We start from the raw sequence: 15972 nt of genomic DNA, 5'->3' as shown, positions 1-15972 counted from the left end.
ATTAAATCCATATTAATTGACTAAAATACCCTTACAATTAATTAAGATGATATTTTTCAATTATATTTAAATTAATAATATATATTAATTATTTTTTTAAAATAAGTAAATTTGATTGGCCCAAATATATGCATACAATAACACAATAGATACTTTAAACAAAATAACCTAAGCCATATATATATATATATATATATATATATATATATATATATATATATATATATATATATATATATATATATATATATATGCTTATGGTATTCTATTCAAATTAATTATTGTGTCATTGTATGCATAAATATGGACCAATCATTTTATTTATTTTAAGAAGGTGATTAATACATATTATTGAATTAAAAATAATCGAAAAATACCGTCTACGTTAACTAGAAGAGTATTTTAGTCAATTAATATAGATTTAATAAATGAAATTTGCATCTTTTAAGGGATCATTGATTCTATTAATTTTATAAATCCGATTTTATAAATTATAAGATTTTTAATTCGGACATTCTGACAGAATATGTTTGAGTATGTTCAAAAATAAAAATATTCTAGAACCATAAAATAATAAAAATATTCTTAAACATATTTCTTGTAGAATAACAAATTCTCGAACCAGCAATTGAAAAATTAAAACAAAAATTATATTAATTCTTATAGAATACATGTAACAATTGTTAAGAATTACATTTAATGTTAAAGAATAAAACTAAAAAACTTTCAATTCGGGAAAAAAACATCAAAATCTAACAAATACAGTAATTTATTCTAAAAGAGTAATGTTGGTAAGAGACGTCGTTCAAATTTCGTGGTCCGTTCTTCAAGCATTAATTTCTGTGAAAACAAATCCAATGAATAAATTAGTGAAAAAATATTCATATTCCATTCCAGCATAATTGGAATTCATGATTCCATTATGATAGAATTGGAATTCATTTACCAATAATTATATTAATTCGGGGGCATTTTAACAGAATATGTTCATGATTATCATAAAAAAACATTCGTTTTTGATAGAATACTATAAACAAAGAAATACCATTCAGTTGAAGCATTTTAGCGAGCGTTTGGTGTACATCAAAACAACTTACAATTTCCTATAAAAATTAGACAATCAGAACAAATTCCCAATAAACCTAAACACATTGAGTCTATCAGAAAACCATTGTACCTTACATTCGTTTCTATCATATTATCATTAATCTATGCCTTGGAGCTTGTAAATGTAAGCAATTTTGCATAGGTTTCGTTCAATGTCATTATTCAAGACTATATTTTTTTAATCATCCAACAGAAGATTCCTAATTTCGTACATTTTTATTGGGGATTTCGTTTGGGATGGATCAATAAGAAGAAAATTAGTTTTTAACAGTGCATTTGAAGGGTGAAGATTCAACTAGTGGCTTGTTATTTCACTCTAGATTAACAGGAACCTGTAATCGATTTCAAGAAAGCAAGAAGAGAAAGAAGGGTGTGATTGATTAAAGAAGATAAGAGATCCAATTTCGAGTTTAATATTGATACCTGCGATTTATTATTTTGTATGTGGCGTCGCTAAAAGGTGGAGACAGAACAAGAGCCATATCGATTTTTGGGGACATGATTGTTGAAACAAGAACAGGAAGAACCGAAGAAGGTACACAAGAAGAGCTGCAATTTTTTTCTTATTTCCTTGGCTCATGTCGATCAATTTTGCAAGAGGTGAAGGAAGGCGTGCTTATTCTCGTCAATTTTGACCTGCACCTGCGAATATGCGACGGGCCAAACGGTGGTTGTTGCCTTGTTGGTCGTTGCTTGCTATTGATTATGGAGGGAATGAGTCAATGACAGTTGGAAGAGTTAATGACAGCTGGAAGAGAAGGGACGTGATTTTGGTGTCGACAAGATCCGCCGGTGACAGGCAATTGATACACCTTCCCGCTTCTTGCTTCAGCACTTGGCGGACCTAGGTAAATGGTGGTTTTAAAAAGCCGATGGATAGAGAAATCCTAGGTAGCTGAAGTCAATGGTTACCATAATAATATGATATTATTTGTGGAAACTAATTATCAAATTACATATTTACCCTTATTTATTTATTTAATTATTTATTTTTAGTTTAAATTTTGATTGACCCACATTTATGCATACAATAACACAATAATTTCTTTAAATACATGAACCTAGCTCTCTCTCTCTCTCTCTCTATATATATATATATATATATATATATATATATATATATATATATAAAAGTAAGTTCAAATAAAAGCAGTAAATAGTGTAAGAATGTAAAAACACTATGTTTATGTTATTATTCAGTAATAAATGTTGTATATGTGTATTGTTGAAATAGTTCTAATATAAATATTAACGTTTGATTATTCATATATTCATTTTAATGTTATTATTCTATTATAAATTTATGTTTGTGTATTTTTGTAGTAAATTCTAATTTTAGTTTTAGCCTATGACTATTTATTTATTCATTGTTGAATAATGACATAAAGTTATGGATACAAAATTCATTGCAGAATAATAACATAAAAATAGTATTTTTACCTTCTCACACTATTTACTGTTTTTATTTGAATTATATATATATATATATATATATATATATATATATATATATATATATATTTACTATTATATAAAACATTTTAGACATTTCTTGAAATTTAAGAGGTACAACTCCTACTACATCATGTACAACCAATTTATGCTTACTATTCAATACAGATAATAAATTTACATTTCAGATACTAATCAAATTAAACATTAATGCTTCATAAATGATCAAATGATACTCTTCAATCAATTAAATGACTTTCCTTCTTTATTCCCCCAATCACGTGTTGTTATCTCTAACATTCCCCCGTTAAAACTCACACTCAGTTTATCTAATCACTTCAATTTCAAATTGTGAATCCTAAAATCTCATATTCTCTGTTTACAAAGTTCCAAGAAATATGAGCACATAATAAAAAATTTATTGTTCAGTTGAAATTTCTAGAATATTCTTTCTCTAAATGTTGCCTTTTTTACCATAGACCTAATTGGATTTCTTGCTAAAATAACGTGCCCTCGATGGAAATAATGGTAATTTTGGGTCTCGATGGTGATGATGATATGATTCACCATCGATCCAGACTGCTCCACCGACCTCTACTGATGGTTTGTCCGTCGCTCCTATACAAGGTATGCGATTCAAAACTGTCGTTTGGCTATGGTTTCTTACTGCAATTCAAAGCAGAAAGTATCAACTTTCTTCACCTTCTCTATCTATCTCCAGTCAAACCAGATCTCTCTCTCTCTCTCTCTCTCTCTCCCTCTCTCTCTCTCTTTCTTTCTTTCTCACTCTCACTCTCTCTCTCTCTCTCTCTATATATATATATATATATATATATATATATATATATATATATATATATATATATATATATCTGCTTTCTAAATTCACCTCGACTTCAATGTAAACTTAGTTATTTAGTCGGTTGATTTTAAGTGGTTTGCGCTCTGAGTCAAAAATTATGATGTATATTTGTTAATGGAAGTTGTCACTGAATAAAACCATTTATGTTTTTACTTTCTTCGTTTGTTATGCCTTGAATTGGTAAGAACGATATTATAGAAATTTAGGTAAGTGACGAAGAACACCATGTGTTTGATAAAATGCCTCTTTGAAATAAGCAATTTTGTGATTAGAAAGTAAAAGATACCTTTTTCACTTAAACATTACCATTTTAACTACATTTTTGTTGTTTAAAAAGATAAATGGGATGATTTTAGTTTTCTTTGAAGCTAATTGTGAACATAACTAGCAGAATTGACGTTGGTTTGTTTTCTTAAGTGCAGAAAATGAGATCACTTTCTTATCTTCAACAGAAGCTACACATACATGTGCACCTTACAGATGCTAGACCTGAAACAAGATTTGGATGGAAAGTGTGTAAATTTGAAGAGAGAAATGGTGGAAAAATGGAAAATTTGGAATGAGATATGGAGAAAATAACAACGGTGAATTGAAGCTTAGTCCTGAACTTCACTAGATTCGACACCTATCTGATGTAAGAATCTTTTAAATTGGTCTTTATTTAAATGATGGCAAAAAAATGAGAAAAACAAGTCAATGAAGGGAAGATCCGTCTTTTGACCCCCTACAAAATGAGTACGTTTGAGCTTTCTCACAGGTGCTTTTCTCTTCTTTCATTTATCCTTCTTTTGGGGTGTGTGCTTTTTATAGTTAATGAATTGCACTTTGTTTATATTCATTTTCCCTTGGTGTTAGTGATATTTATGTTCTTTTGTTTTGCCAAATCCATTAAATTTAAATTTACTTGATGCTTTTCTTTTGTGTATGTTACAAAGTTGTTCTGACACCTCTAACATGCCAAAGCTCCTATGGGAATGTCCCTTAGCCACACGATCTTATTCACAAAGAACAACAAAAAGGAGGCCATCTTATTTCATAATCCACCGGAGTTTCTAACATTGTCCTAGGGTATATAAAAAATAAGACCAAAATGATTATTACTTTCTTGGCAAACTTCAAACTTAAAAATTACCTGTTTCTCTATGATGGAAAATTTGGAATGAGACATGGAGAAAATAACAACGGTGAATTGAAGCTTAGTCCTGACCTTCACTAGATTCGACACCTATCTGATGTAAGAATCTTTTAAATTGGTCTTTATTTAAATGATGGCAAAAAAAAGAGAAAAACAAGTCAATGAAGGGAAGATCCGTCTTTTGACCCCCTACAAAATGAGTACGTTTGAGCTTTCTCACAGGTGCTTTTCTCTTCTTTCATTTATCCTTCTTTTGGGGTGTGTGCTTTTTATAGTTTATGAACTGCGCTTTGTTTATATTCATTTTCCCTTGGTGTTAGTGATATTTATGTTCTTTTGTTTTGCCAAATCCATTAAATTTAAATTTACTTGATGCTTTTCTTTTGTGTATGTTACAAATTTGTTCTGACACCTTTAACAAGCCAAAGCTCCTATGGGAATGTCCCTTAGCCACACGATCTTATTCATAAAGAACAACAAAAAGGAGGCCATCTTATTTCATAATCCACCGGAGTTTCTAACATTGTCCCAGGGTATATAAAAAATAAGACCAAAATGATTATTACTTTCTTGGCAAACTTCAAACTTAAAAATTACCTGTTTCTCTATGATGTTATCTGGTATGGATTTTAGAGCTATTATGAATGATGTTGAGAACACCAAAAGCACGATATGCATTTACAGTTAAATTAGAGGTAGAGTGTTGAGCATTTTAATTTTTGATTTAATCTAGTTTGATGTTTCTTAATCAGGGTAACAGACTATTCAAAGAAGGGAATTTTTCACTTGCCAAAGCCAAGTACGATAAGGGATACAACATCATTATTAAAGACTTTGAAATCAATGTTTTTTATATGCATTTTGTTGCTTGAAGGTTCTATGTGAATTCAATCATGTAAATCCTCAAGATGATGAGGTAAAAGAGTTCCGTTCTTAAATCTAATTACATACTATACCATAATATTTCTTTTATTTTTTTTATCCTAATTGCTTTAAATAATGTGGTTTGTAGGCTGGAACTAGGTAAGTAACAACATATTTTTTCTTTTCAAAATGCACAACAAGTGTTCGATGGATTGCCTCAATACATCAATGTGAACATGTGGTTAGTACGTCTCTTAAAATGATCGATCTTGATTTTCTTTTTCAAGGAAAGTTGATTCTTTCATGATGAATACAATTCTCTTTGCATGTTTTTGCATCTTTAATCTAAAATATTTGGGTAAATTTCTTGTGTTTCCAATGGCAAATTCGATAAACTGTGAAAAAAGTTTTAAATTTTATGAAGAACCCATCATCTCTCTTTTTTTAAGCTAAAGTAACATGTTTGCAATTTTAGTTGACATTTAATTTTGTAATGACGCAGTGGCTTCATCAGAGTATAAATAGGCCCTAGGTCCTGTTATCACTTGTAAGTATTCTAGAACCCATGTAACCTTATTGTGCTTTCTTGCATTTTGGCATAAAAAGTGACAAATACAATCACCGAAGCAGTGTCGTCAATAGCGATCATAGTGATTACTATAGCGATTAGCGAGGCGAGGTGACAGTGTGTCGCTATGGGGTTTATAACGAGGTAATAGTGATGTAACGATCTAAAGGTTTTCTTTTAAACTAATATAAATTGATTTTTTTTAATAAAATGACAAAATTGATTACTGGAACATGTTTTTAAAGATCAGAATTAGTCCAATTCATGATTGGGATCTCCAATTTTGCATTTGGGATCACCAATTTGGAGTTAGGATCGCCGATTTTGGAGATTGGCGAGAAAACCATCAATCAGACAAAAAACTGCGCTTCACAACCTCTTCGATTTCTTTTCTGATTTTGATGCTTCGAATAACACTTCCAATAGATTCAATTGATCATGTATTCTAGATTCATATACTTATATTCTACAATTCCTTCAATTGCCTAGCTATACCACAATTCCAGTGTTACCACTTTTGTTCTAATTTTCTATTATGCTTCCTTATTTAAAGTATTAGTTCCTTGAAATTTGGTTTGAAGTGTTGGAAGTTCTATTTTTAAGTAAAGTTTTATGAGATTTATGTTAGTTTGATGCCAAGTAATGTGATAAACGAAAGTTTTCCTGCACTCTTTCTCTCCCTATCAGCTTCAAAGATTTTTTCCCCATATATTTTTACACTTTGTTTAGTTTCTTTATTTGTTGTACACCTTACGAGTTCTGTTCTTATTTATAATTTGAATGCTCATTGTTAATCACTTATGTATTATTCATGTTTTAGAACTTATTTGAGCTAATAGTATTGGTTTTTAGCTTATTTATTAGTTATAATAACTAAATAGGTGAAGGTAAAAATAGTATTAATATTTTAATAGACAATCAGTAAATATGAAATAACTGTCACTATTCCATCACTATCACTATGTAGCATATATGTAGGTTGTCGTTATTACTTCGCTGTCGCTATAGATAACACTTCACCAGATATTATGGTCATCGACACTGGATATCCCAAGTGACTTTTAAATTCGTGACTATTTCTAAAATTTGATTTATGACGTGAGAAAGATGATGCAAGTTAAAATATCAAATTTCCTAACAATGGGTTAAGTGAATTCTAAGTGAGGCTACTCAATCGGGTTTATGTTTGCATCTTTATAAGACATAACCAAAGACCCCATTTGTCTACAATAGGAAGTAAAAAGAATAACTGAATTAGCATTTTTTTATGTTATTATCTTAATTTTATTTGAATAAAACTATATACTTTTATATTATAATTGTGTAGATATAGTGATATAATTTTTCTAAAAAACTGGTTTAATTTTTCCTTTCAACTATTATATTTTTTTACAATTATTATGTTCATATTTACAAGTAAAGCTGCCAAAACAATGACACAGACACTGGTAAATGACACCCCTCTTTTTTACTTTATTCTAAAGATTGTCTATGTAACATCCATAAAAATCATGTCAAATTTAAACTTTTAAAAACATTTAGAAACCAACAGTTATTAAAAAATTGTTTTCAAAACAGTTCTATATCAGAGTATCCCAGAAACATAGTCATAAAATGTGAGGAGTTGTACGATCACGCCTTTGCCTTCCCGCGATCATCTGAGGTACCTGAAACCAAAACTGAAACTGTAAGCCCAAAGATTACCGAGTTCACCCAAAATACCGATACACAACAAATAACACATATACAAATAACAACATGTAATGAGTCCACAACTTTACAGACTAGATTACCCCTAGGCCCACAGTGTGAGTCTGGCTTGCCTTCCGGGCCCACAGCTCTCACATCTAGCTTGCCACCGAGCCCATAGTACGATTTTGGCATGCCCTGCTTGACCCTCAGCTCGTATCTGGAATGCTCTAGAGTTTGTTGGATACCGCACGGAGCAGTATAACCTCAACCCATCCTACATAACATGTCGACATATAACATAACTAATGCCAATCATGCTAAAATGTCGTAATCTCAAACATAGAAAGATATAGCTAGAAAGAGGTCAAGGTGACAACTTGTTACCTTCAAGTGATGCTAGAAAGGAGTAGAATTTAGATCCACAACTTTTCCTTGCTCCAAGCTTCTTGATCTTCAAGCCCCTCTCACCAAGATCTTCCTTCCAAGCTTAATAACACACCCTTTAATATGGGTGCAAAATCCCATAAATTAGGGTTTCATCCTCCAGCTCCAACTCGTCAAATCGTGTCTTCTGACTCGTCGAGTTGGTCACTTAAGACACGCGGCCAAATCCGTTCCTACTCAACGAGTCAGGGCATCCAACTCGTCGAGTAAACCTTTCAAAATGAAAATATGAGACTGTAAAGTTTATACCTGATAGTCGTGGTGTTACAATTCTCCCCCACTTTAATTAGACTTCGTCCTCGAAGTCCGCTACGATGAACAACTCCGGATAATGCTCCCGCATCTCAGCCTCCAGCTCCCACGACCACTCAGATCCCCTCCGGTGCTCCCATTATACCTTTACCAAAGGTACCTCCTTGTTCCGTAGAACCTTCACTTTCCTCTCCAGTACGACTACTGGCCTCTCTATGTAATTCAGGCGCTCGTCAACCTGTGTGTCATCCAAGGACACTACTGCCTCCTCATCTAATACACACTTTCGCAACTGTGACACATGGAAAGTGTTGTGGATCTGACTAAGCTCCTCTGGTAATTCTAGTATATATGCCACCTTGCCAACCCTATAAATGGTCCTAAACGGCCCGATGTATCGGAGGCCCAATTTCCCCCTCTTCCTAAAGCGGATCACACCCTTCTAGGGTGAGAGCTTCAGATGTACCATGCCATCGACCTGGAACTCCAATTCCGATCGGCGTCTGTCAGTATAACTCTTCTGCCAGCTCTGTGCGGACTGCAACCGCTGTCTGATAGACTAAATCCACTCGGCAGTCTGTAGGACCACCTCGGTCCGACCCATCACCCTGTGATCGACCCCCCCTAACAGACTGGGGTACGACATCTCCGTCCATACAACAACTCATATAGTGGGGCTCCTATACTGGAATGAAAGTTGTTGTTATAAGAGAACTCTGCGAGGGGTAGGTAGGAGTTTCAGCTCCCAACAAATTCAATAACACAGGCTATCAGCATAACTTCGAGAGTCTATATGGTCCGCTCACTCTGGCCATCTGTCTGCGGATGGTAGGTTGTACTGAATAGGGATGAGATAAGAATCGGAAAACCGGACCGGAACCGAAATCGGATCGGAACCGGAACTATTAGAAACGGAATATATAAAACCGGTTCCGGTTCTGGGTTTAAAAATGGGCTTTATCTGGGTTCCGAGTAATCCGGGTTTGGGTCCATCGGGTCCGGGTAAACTGTGACAACCCGAAGTTCGTTCCGTTGTCGTAACCCATTCCGTCGTTAAAAATTCGTCGTCTTAAATTAATTATGTTTCGTTTCTAAATTAAGTCATTTTGAGTTTGTTTTTATGACTTAATAATTGTTTAAAACACATTAGAAACTCGTGGAAACATCCCGAATGTTATTTAGAAAAATTTTAGTTTTATTCCGTCAAGTTATAAAATAATTAAATCGGGTACGACCAAAAGCCCCGCTTATCAGCAGTATCGGGTAGAATTCCACAATGTCCTAAACCTTGAGCATATATAAAGTTGAGAGAGCCTTATTTGAAGCTTTTCCACTCTCTCTATACTCTCTCTCTACTTTCTCTCTCTAGAAATCGAAATCAAGCCAAAATCATCCAAAATAAGCTCCAAATCGTCAAGGTAACTATCCTAGCTCTTAGTATATCACCTTTGGCCTTCAAATTCGTGAAAATATGAGGAATAGAGCCATAAACATGTGTTTATGGTCCTAGAACCTCCTTAGGCCGTGAACACATGTAATGAGGGGTTTTGAGCCTTAAAACCCATCCAAAACTCATTTGGAGCCTAGATATGACCTAAGGACTTGTTTGCATGGACTTAGAACACCTTTAACTCATCATTTGGGGCATAAGCTTGAGTTTACGGCCCAAGCACATGCTTGGACCATAAACACCTATTCTTGGGGAGTAAACTCAATTTAAGGTGTTAGTTTTCCCCTAAACACCTCCAACAAGCTTCCATGAGAGTATAGAACCCTATAATCCTTCAAGAAATGAACCAAAATTTAGACAAATGGGACAAGCTTGAGTTTACGGTCCAAGAACATTCTTAGACCATAAACTCATCTCCTTAGACCTTAAACTCATCCAATGGGTGTTAAAGTTCCCTTAACACCTTGTATGGTTTAGAAATGGGTCTAGACCTTAGTATGCATGACTTTCAACCACTAAAACTCATGAATCATGGACAAACATGAGTTTAAGGTAGTAAACTCGTTTTTAAGGTAGTAAACTCGTGTTTAAGGTAGTAAACTCCCGAAGAACATCTTCATAGACCGTAAACTCTTATCCAAGGTGATTTAGAGTCCCAATCACTTCCTAAGCCATGGAATCAACCCTAGAACCTTCCCGTGTGCATTGTATGACCATTTGGCATCCAAGAACCCACCACCCATGAGTTTACGGTCATAAACCCATGGGGCTATGGTCAATGGATCGTGAACTCCTCAAGGAGTTTACTCTTGAAGAGTAAACTCCATATCTAGGTCCTACACATCCATAGATGCCACCCGGGTCACTCCGAACACTTGAATTGAAGTGTTTTCACGCCTCAAAGTGTATAATCATATCTAATTAGTGATTTAAAGTCTAATTAGATACATTTGTATCTCATTTCATATTTCATAGGAACCTCGCGCGTTATCAAGCCCCGAACCGACATTTAGCATCCTAGACGACACGTTCTTCGACTGGTGAGTTCATACCCCTACGCCTTTTTCAGTGTTTTTCAATGTTTTCAGGGGGGAATACAAGCAAACTATAAATGTTTTCAAAACCTAAAACTGATATATTTCTATAAATATCTGGCTAACTTTTAGATATCTTTACCCCTTATGTATTATGCTGAGCATAAGGGATGTTTTATCGATTATAACTACATGGATTTCAATAAAGGAAACAATCAAATCAATCAAATTATTATGGGAATAATTTGGGGTCTTTAGTTCTTATTTAACCAGCACAGATTTTGATGGATTTTGGTCATAAGAACATCCTATGTGCTCATACAAACCCTAATGCTTGGATCTAGGTTTCTCTATTATACATGCAAGTTATCCAAGACTATAAACCCTAGATCTAGCATATGACAATCAATATAACATATAATTAGGGTTTAAGATATTACCTTGATTGTTATGTAGCAATAACAATCCCAAATCTCCTTGTATTGACTTTGGAAGGCTTAGAGTCACAAGTGTCACTCCTCTAATGGTTCACAAACACCATAAGCAAGAGGATGAAGAGGAGAGAGGTTAGAGGCTGCCCAAAAAACGTGTGAAACCCTAGAACAAGTCTTAGCCACGTTTTTGGTCATAAGGGATCTCTTTATATAGGAGGCAATTAGGGTTATCTAACAAGGAAACCCTAATTTGGATGCTTAAGCCCTAAGCAACCCATGGAGCCCTTTCCTTAAGGCCTTTGACGATTTCATATGGGCTTTCCCCATAGAATTCGTCCACCTTATAATAAAAGGCAATCCATGGCCTAAATTGCAATTATCTTATAATTACAATTCCAGTCCCTTAAGTTTAATTAATCTCTTTTAGTCACAAAACTAATTACCAATTAATTATTGACTAATATTAATTAAACAATATGATTTCTCCTTTAATATATTATTCCCATAATATAATAATAAATCATATTTAATCCTTTTTCTCCATAATTCATCCTATCAAGTTGCTGTGGTGATTAAATAATAGAAATTTATTTATGAGTTAGTGTAGTTTTTATCAAAACACTTCATAAATTGGTCCTAGTTGGTCTTTGTCTTATCCAAGACATGACAACTTTCCACATTTGATGAATGTTATAAACCTTCTTAATACTTATCACTCAATTTCACAATCTTAACTCTAAGGCTTGTTTTTGGAACGAAGTATGATTGACTTCTTGATTTAACCATTTCTTCAATTCTTGATTCCTCTTTTTAGACATACAATTGTACTAAGACTCACTTAGAGGATCAATTGAGATATGGTTCTTAATCATTAAGACCCATCATAAAGCATAAAAGGTACTCTCCCTTCTTCTTAGAATGGAGAAACTTTTATCTTTCTGGCTTCTTGATTCTTCTTATTCGTTCTGCTATTGATTTAAACCTTTTCAATCAATTCAGAGTTACCCTTAATCTTATAAGTATAATCATATTTACTAAAGCTTTAGTAAATCATGACGAATATCTTTGTTACTCTTATGGTGAACTTGATCAACACGCAACTTTGTGTGCTCAATCTCCTAGTCCTTCACTTGACACTTTGTTAATGAATTAGTCTCATTTCCAAAATATGAAATTTCTCATTCATAGTGCAACCAAGTTGCATGATTCCAAGTTTCTGTCCAATTGAAACTTGGGCGATGAGAAACTCTCCCTATTTGGTAAACTCTCGACTTTCCATAACATAATAAGAACCAAATCCATTATTGCTAATAATAGAAACATTCAAACATCAATTTTTCATATACGCCATTGCAAGGATAAATAAATAATATAAAATCAAAATTTATTTTATTGCGGAAAAATTTGTCCTTACAATGCAATTCATTGAAAACTATGCTAATGCATCTTTCTTAGCAATCTAATTCTAACTCTAAGTAGTAGCTCAAGAATCTAATCTTTGAGAAATGCGATCGAAATCCATTCCTTCATGGTTAGATTCTGCTCACTTCTTCCCTTAAGCTTCCTTTCTTTTCGTCGATCCTACAAAACATCAATTGTGATCTTATCACATTATGTATTAATGGATTTTACCTATATTAGAGTCATACGTTTCGACTCTCCCATCTCTTAGATCTCTTAGGTAAATGGGGCAGCTTCGTCTCCAATGCCCTTTCTCTTGGCAATAAAAGCAAATTTACTCTTTTGGAACATGACATGGAACTACTTCAGACATTGCCTTTCTCTTATGATCAAACTTTTCGATCATAGCATGTCTTTCGTTGCCATTTCCTATATCCATAGAGGTCTGGAAGGCAGATTCACCAATCAACTTTACTTTTCTATTACGCCAAACCATTGCTGATTCAGCAGCAATAAGCATATCGGTAAGATCTATAAGGGTCACGTCGCGGTTCATCATATAGTACTCTCTTACGAACTCACTATATGAGTTAGGAAGTGACTGAAGAACCCAATCAACAACCATTTTCTCACAGACAACGGATCCCAACATTCTTAACTTGTCAATGTATGACTTCATCCCTAGGATGTGTGCAAACACCGGCTTTCCTTCTTTATGTTTACTTGCCAAAAGGGCTTGAGTGATCTTGAACTTTTCAAGCCTTTGAGCTTGTGGGTTAGGGAGAATAATCGGAGGAGGAGGAGGAATTGAAGTATGATCTCTTGTTCCTCGATCGAATCGTGGAATATCAACTTCATGTGGAATGCTTGTTCCAAGGGATTTGAGAAGACCATAGTTGTCAAACTTTGACATCTACAAAACGGGAGAAAACGAATTCAAGTTAGTTGATTGATTGAGTCCTTAGTAAATCACCTAAATGAGATACTAAGGCTAGGACCCAACACAATATTCTACAACTTGGGAGAGGGATGCCGTAACCCAAATTGCAGAACATTTGAAGGTAAGTGAATGACGATTCACTAATTTCCACCATGAAAAACGAAAAAGAAATTTAAGTTTTAAATCTATGAAAACTCCTAGATCCTATGAGATTCATTGAACATTTCATCGGCATGTTTAAATCTCGATATGCCCCTCTTGTTTGTGACTGGGATGCCGAGGATCACAAAGCGGGTGTGAATAACCATGCAAACTTACATGGTGCCCTCACATGTTATAGTCACCTATTGGATGTGCCGGTAAACCACACACTCTCCACCGAACTATGACAAACATTGAGTGTGGTGGGTAAGAGTGGAAGAGTGGATACCCATTCAATCGCCATTTTATAGGCAATTTCCTTTGTTATACTTATAATGGAAGGTTTCGTCCTATCCTACCCGTTCGGCTAACGACCCTCCACTAGTCAAGAGTGTGGTGGGTAAGAGTGGATACCCATTCAATCGCCATTTTATAGGCAATTTCCTTAAACACCCCTTATAGACCAGCTTCGTGAATGAGGCCTACTAACGGTAAGACTGATTTTTACTCATACATATATATAATGTTAGACTTTTAATGTTATATATAGTATAAGGTGTATTTTATACTTTTAAAATATTAGGTGGTCAAATTTAACAATTATACCTTTAATTCAATTAAATTGTAAGCCAAAACTTTATGGATTTATTAAGCCTCTTTTAATTATACACCTTAATTAATTAATAAAACCATAAGGGTGAGATTTGAACTTTTTCAAAACTATACTAGAGTTTTTAGAATTTAACATTCCTAATTAAACTTTTAATCAACTTTTAAATTCCAAAACTTGAGGGCAAGTTTTGAAACATTTCAAACATTAGGGTTTAGAATTTAAATATACATCAAAATTAAACAATTAATCAAAATTTAAATTCCAAAATTTGAGGGCAAATTTTGAACCTTTTTCAAAACATTAAGGTTTCAACTATTTAAATTTCAAAACAACAAAACTTTTGGGTTCAAATTTAAACTATAAAACCTAAGGGGAAGATATGAAACTTTTCATAACAACAAGGATCAAATAACAAATAATTCAAATTAACATTTAATCATATAATTATCCATATTTGATTTATTTAATGATTTCTTGCAAAACAATTTATCAATTTAGTCAAAATAATTAATCAATTATCTTATAAGGAAACAATTATCTTATTAATTGATAAATATCTTCAATTAGATCAAAAATATAGTCAAATATATCATATAATCGGATTAATATTGATCTAACATGATAAGTTAACTATCCCAATGCAAAAACAGCAAGAAATCCCGAGATTATCCCCATTTGACGAGTTGACTCGTCGAGTTAGGCTTGGACTCGTCGAGTCACCTTGGACTCGGCGAGTTCAGCTATGTACTCGGCGAGTCCAGCCTCCAGAAACCCAAAAAACGAATTTTCCAGATATCTAATGCATCAATACAATTGAAACCAAGCTAGGCTCTGATACCACTGATGGGTTTTGGTCATAAGACATCCTATGTGCTCATACAAACCCTAATGCTTGGATCTAGGTTTCTCTATTGTACATGCTTTGAATCCAAGACTATAAACCCTAATTCTAGCATATGGAAATCAATATTAACATATAATTAGGTTTATGATATTACCTTGATTGTTATGTAGCAATAACAATCCCAATTCCTCCTTGAATTGGCTTTGGAAGGCTTAGAGTCACAAATGTCACTCCTCTAATGGCTTACAAACACCATAAGAAAGAGGATGAAGAGGAGAGAGATTAGAGGCTGCCCAAAAACGTGTGAAACCCTAGCAAGAAGCTTCACCACGTTTTTGGGTCATAAGGGTCTTATATATAGTAAGGCTATTAGGGTTATCTAACAAGGAAACCCTAATTTGGTTGCTTAAGCCCTAAGCAACCCATAGACTCCTTTAATCAAGCCCATGGACGATTTCCTTATGGGTTTCCCCATAGAATTCGTCCACCTCTTGATTCAAGGCAATCCATGGCCCAAATTGTAATTATCCTATAATTACAATTCTAGTCCCTTAAGTTTAATTAATCTCTTTTAGTCACAAAACTAATTACCAATTAATTATTGACTAATATTAATTAAACAATATGATTTCTCCTTTAATATATTATTCTCATAATATATTAATAAATCATATTTAATCCTTTCTCTCCATAATTTATCCTATCAAGTTGCTTTGGTGCAGGCAACCCAAAAGGACCA

The sequence above is a fragment of the Lactuca sativa genome, chromosome 4 (genome assembly GCF_002870075.4).
Source record: "Lactuca sativa cultivar Salinas chromosome 4, Lsat_Salinas_v11, whole genome shotgun sequence".
Taxonomy (NCBI): Eukaryota; Viridiplantae; Streptophyta; class Magnoliopsida; order Asterales; family Asteraceae; genus Lactuca; species Lactuca sativa.
This window is presented reverse-complemented; position numbering follows the sequence as displayed.